Here is a 6,195-nt window from a genome sequence, read left to right as displayed (position 1 = left end):
GTCAAATAGTATAGTAGTAGTTAGTGTCAAATAATTTGTCAAAATATTTAAATTACAATTGATTCAAGCTTGCACAGACACGTTTAAGACAAATCTGAGAGATCTAGCGCTATTTTAATGTTGCGTCTTCACTAAACCATCGATTGTGATAGACTCATGATTACAGTTAACTAAGACTTGTTCGATGAGGTCACGTTAAAAATTTCTTATATACTAAGATTAAATAAGTCAAAAAAAAAGTCTTGTAACTTTCTCTCTCTCACTCGCTTGATATCTTCCTCTCTAGCTCCCTGGATATTACCGAAATTTTATTTTGTTTTAAGACGAATTAAGTAAAACGAAAAAACCAAATAACCTTAGTATAGGCTCTTGTCTGATACGATCCAAAAATGAGATGCAAGGTCGAAGCGTCAGTTTGAACCCCTTCGAATATCTATTGATACATTGATGTTTTGTTTAGAAATCTTAAGTTCGCGATCTTCTCAACCCGCCGTCCACAAGCTTAACTGCGTTGAGAATTTAAACTGTATCTGAATGAACAACTAGATTCTCGGTCTGCCTCTAAAGCAACCCTGCGAACTCATGTTAAATCTTGAAAAAGGGCTCAGGAAAAGGAAAGTAGTCCCAGCTATTACAACACGAATGAAGCTATTCTAGCAAATGCATTTCGTCGTGTCATGTCCAAAAGTACATCAAAATGGTAAATCATGATTCAGAAAATACGATTCAGCTTTTCCTTTTCTAACAAAATTCATTGAAATTATTCAGTATGCATATTTTTCGAAGGTCTTTATTGGTGCTTTTTAGCCACGCTTAGCAACAAGAGTCCCATCGATGTGGCGCACTACGGCCGAATGGAAAAGACCATAGGAGCCGTCAAATGGAAGTCCATTTGGCAGAGTTCGCGCGCTCTCTGAGGTACCTCTGCGGCGGTGATGAAGCTGACTTGTTCGAACAGCCATGATACCTGCACGATAAAATGCCTTAGTTCGAATGCCCCATGTTCTATTGAAGGGAAATCGCACAAACCTGTACTGCAAACAATTCTAAAATGAGCGACGCGCGCAAAATTTCCCGCTAGACTAAATCTCGTTAGAGCGTAAACGTTAAGAGACGTTATTGGAGCTATGCACCACAGGTAGCATACTGTGAGTTGAAGTTTAAAGTAGTTAAACACTGGACTATTCTATTGAAAATACAAAAGAATTAAAAGTCTAAAAACCTCACACATGCGTATTCTTATTTACGGCTGGCAACCGCCTGCATGGGCGTATGAATCAAGTGATAAAGAACCCATAATTTTTATATGCCTATACTATGTAGTGCTTCTTCAAGTATGCATTTTTCGGCCATGTTTTTACACACATCTCCAACTAACCATAGTTTGACTTTTAACAAGTCTTTACAGCAAAACATAATGTCACTCGTGAAATTACCGTACGATTCGATGGACGACGATTTACCGTGGAACAGTCTCCAGCTAAACACGAGGCGTAGAAATAAATTGTTAGAGGTCTTAGGGCTAGAGGGGCTGGTCCCCGACATGCAGATGCAATCGCTCAATATCGAAACTAGTAAAACGTAAAAAGGACTGAGCTGTAAACAGAAGACAATAACAGAATTTCAGACATATTTTCCGAGAAACGTTCAATTGTACTTTTGCTAAGGTTGTGGGCCTTTGATATGGACAGCCCTGAGCAGACGGGATCACCGGAAAAGATGGACTACCGGCGGTCCTCAAAGAGATCAATGTAACAGGCCCTTAGATGATATATGCTTCAAGCCATGGACAGGTGGCAGGACTGCAGGCTTCTTTAAATATACTTGGCCGTTTCCTTAAAAAGTAAAGATAGTGACATATCATTTTAAGTCTATTTTGTATGGCACCCTAAAAGGCCGGATGCGGCCTTGGATCGAAATTTTCCATTAATCAAATGATGATGGTCATCTTGCTCGGCTTTTACTGTGTTGTGTGATATCTAAAGCGTATGATTCGGACGATTATGGGGAATGAGGACAGGATGATCGTTGCTAAACCGTATCCCGTATCCCGCGGTCAAGGCTTTCGCATCTCACAGAAATGTATGCTTAATCTTTGTAAAACATGTTAGAATGTTACACCAATGGGCACACCGTACTTTGATTCGAAGTCAATATATACGTGTGTGAGAAAGATGGTGGAGAACTTGTCGCTAAAGGCTGCGTTAATGAATCACTACAGGACAAGCCATCGGTAGTGAAGGAAATCAGCTGTCGACTCATATGTCAGGAACTTTATCGAACAGATGCTTGATTATACTGGACATTATTGCCTAAAGGAGCAACAATGAATGACATTTGTGGGTCCTAAACCGGGTTTTGCTAACCGAGTAGGTTATTCTGCAAATGGATTTCCCGGCATGATTTTGACTTGTTAGGATATCCAACGAGGGCGACAAAAACTTAGTAAAAATTATGATCAGTATTGCGACGCGTGTAGGTGGTTAAGTCTTATTCTCGCATATGGTAATTCTGTCTTTTTCTATAGCTGTGCTATCCTTAACATACAGTTTTGCAATGTAGATCTATTTAATTTCTACGTTATGTTGGAAATAAACGTCATATTTCTAATGCTGCGTAAGAATTAAGTGAAACAACACCCAGTGGTTTTTCGCACTCTTTCCTGTTCTCTCAATTTTTCTGCTGCACTGGACGCGGCACATGTTCAAAAACTCTTGACCTTTTCTATTCGTTGCTTTTGCTTAGATTGAGGCAAGAAATGTAAAATTTAATCAAAATAGGGTACCCGGAACGGACAGAAGAGAATTAACGATACTTCAACCCAACAGTACGTGGAATACAGGCTTTGTATAAATAGTATATATGACTTGTATGCAATTATTGGAGTATGATAGGTAAAAAAAATCGTATGTGATGTGACAATCGTATTATAAATCACCAACAAATGGCCCAATTAAATACGAATTAATATAATTCAAGCTGCTGGTAAAACACCAGATCAAATTCGAACAATTAAATTAATTCTTCCAGTATCCCTATGACAAATGAAAATAAGAATAATTTATTGACAATTTCTCCCAATTAATTCTGCTTTGCCGCAAATGGCCAGACACCCAGCTTTCTGTTCCTAGATCCGACTCCCATTGCGCCTAAGTCCTATGGCCCCTCTGGTCATAGACAAGACCGGATCTTCTGGTAGAATTGGTGATTTTTAATTCACGTTGCTTCTGTTTGCGACGAGCTTGAATTTGAAGACAAGAAGGGCGTGGGTAGCTGTCTAGCTTAACAAGGCCTGTGCATCTCCAGCGACGTCTTAGCGGCTACTATGAAACTGGCGATTCCTGGCGGCTAGTCTCGAAACCCTCTACCATAATTAAAATTTAGGCGTCCATGCTTGGAGAAGATGGACTACTAAATTCGGCTAGAAGTCCTCTTTTTGGGTTTTGCCGGCATTTGATTGTACGGGAAATCTTAGACCTTCGGGCGCGTGTGTCGATCTGTTGCGACAATGAAAATACGTTTTGCTCCTCCCGGACTCTTGAATGCTCAATATCTGACAGTAATATTGGTGCCCATTAGCCAAATTGTACGCTTTCGGTGTCGTTATTATCAGCCCGGTGCATTCGTTGTCGCCAGCCTTGATTTCAGATAAAGCCCATAAATGTCCATAAAGAGCATCATGCTAAGGCAGGTGCCTTCGAGTTTTGCAGTGCTGAATTAACACGGAGGTCTTCCATCGCGGCAGTGACGTTCAACCCAAAGTAAGTGTTCACAAATCGAATGTAGGTAACTATACACTGACATCTGTACGCACTTCATAACTGATAAGGTATGATGAGACAACATTACCCCTCGTCACGATTTTGTCAACTGTCCTCAAAGTAACAGTTGTTTGTAGTTACCAGCGAGGTGTGCTGATGGAAGCTCAGTTAGCCGTATTCGATGTTCCAGGATACCTCAAGTTCGTTACCGATATTGCATTGAACGTTACTTCGTTTGAGCTATACTCAGACGCGATCGAGTTCTTTATAACAAAAAGTTCACTTGACTGAAAAATTTTATAATAAATGAGAGCTGGACTTTTTTTTTTATGTGCCACGCTAATGGTTGAAGCTGGTCGATTTTTGTTTAGTTCTGACACCGTATAAAGGCATTGGCACCATTAGCCTAGAAAGTGACACTGAACGGTATCTTGGGTCAAATGCGTTTTTTTTTTATATGTAAGTTAAGTGGATTGTGTGGCTGAGTTCCAACGATCTATTTTAATTCCAAACATTTATAATTGGTACGCCGTTTCATAGACATGTCCTGCAGGATTCACTCTGGCTACACTCTTAATAAGGATAAGCCTTTGACATATATACATGACTCCGTAAACTTGTTGATATAAAATAAATGACTAATAATGGAAAAATATAAAGATAGCCGGGGATTATTAATGAAATTAAATATATATATATATATATACGGACTCATTAAGAACTTTTGTAATTACTGATTGTCCTTAAACAAGGGTTTGCAGTGTAACGCGCGTGACTAGTGCTGTCAAATATTTCTTCGAGACTATAATTCTTTAGTGGTTAATAATATCGTGAAGCTAGGGTTACATTCAGGGCCTTTTTAAGCGAGCAGAGGTAAGCGCCGATATCCAACACTGTTAAATTTTACATCAACCCCCGACTATATGAAATCTATATTCGCTTATTATCTTAATATCGATTTACTGAGGGGTTCTCTATTTCGATGTGCGCATTGTTTATATATTTGATCTCAAGCCTTATTTTGTTGTCAGTCGATCAAGGGTGGCGAGGGATAGAGACAACGCCTGAAAATAGCCAATTTTGCACGACAGTATAATTGAAGCTTATTGTCTTCTAAATAGAAAACTAAAATATAGACAAATCACTTACCTACTCTAGTTATTTTGATAAGAAGATTTAATAAATAAATGTTCTGTAATTTCACGTCGAAAGGGTAATTTTCAGGTGAATGCAAAAGAGATTTTCAGATTGGCTCAGCCAACGCTGTTCTTCTTCTTCCTCAACACGACAAACATGATCCTGTCGTACTTCTATAAGAATAGAAGAATGCTTTTGACTAAAGTAAACTCAATAGATGGGTTAAAAAACACCGTGCGTTAAAAGGTAGCCTATTGGTTTAGATCTTAGTTTGAATATATCGTATTTATTTGTTAATTTTCAAGAAAATATAGGCTTTGTGAGCTGGCAGTCGGCAAAGCCTCCGATATTTGTGCTCAATGCAATGACCTATAGATACACGCTAAGATTCCAACATGTGTAATCGTTGAGCTAAGTCTGTCGGGCTAGATTATCTTCCGCAACAGCATTTTAACGGTTGCTTCAATCAGCATTTTATTAGAATTGCATCGTGAAGAGTATTAAGTTTGCACCTACTTGTGGTCTAATAAAATTGTGAACCGTTTGCCTATGTTCCTTCATAATTTGCAATGTTTAAAATTGCATACTTCGGAAGGAAGAAGACAATTTTTTCAAAGAGTATTCTCACACAAGCCCTGGAGTTTGGCTTGAATTTAACAATAAAGTACTAGTTAACTGTCTAGATATTTTTAATGTCACCCGACAAAAATCACTAAGCATCCTCTCGAGCTTATTTGAAGCTTTTCACACGTTCCGCTCTTACTTTTTTCACGGATCAATGCAAATTTAAACAGAACCAATATCATATATGTTGCTTGATAAGGCAATCTCTTGCTAATACATGATGCTCAATAAACTGGAACCGCAACGAGGACGTAGATTGTAACAACTACCTTTAAGGGAGAAGACGCTGGGAAAATTCTAGTCTCTTGCGAACAGCGGTCGTTATGCTGCTATCTCTTTTACACAACTCGAAACGTAGTGTGAGCAACAAAAGCTTGAGTTATTTAACATCTACTTCTAGACCGTATACATTGTGAAGGACCAGGCCGTCGGTCCAAGGCTGACAATAGGCCATGTAGCGGTTGAAGCTTCTAGACCTAACCCGATTTTTGAAGGGTGAGTATCGCGGAAAATTGGAAAAAGCGGTTTGTATACTTAATATAATAGTACAAACGACACCCCCAGCGAGAAAAAAAAATGGTCTATTATAGCAGTTTTGTCTGTTGATTGAAAACAGGTTCAGGAAACGATCTAATTAATATAAAAGTTGTTTAGTTCAGGCCGGAAATTGATG

This window comes from Varroa destructor, unplaced genomic scaffold (genome assembly GCF_002443255.2).
Source record: "Varroa destructor unplaced genomic scaffold, Vdes_3.0 BEIS01000007.1, whole genome shotgun sequence".
Lineage (NCBI taxonomy): Eukaryota > Metazoa > Arthropoda > Arachnida > Mesostigmata > Varroidae > Varroa > Varroa destructor.
This window is presented reverse-complemented; position numbering follows the sequence as displayed.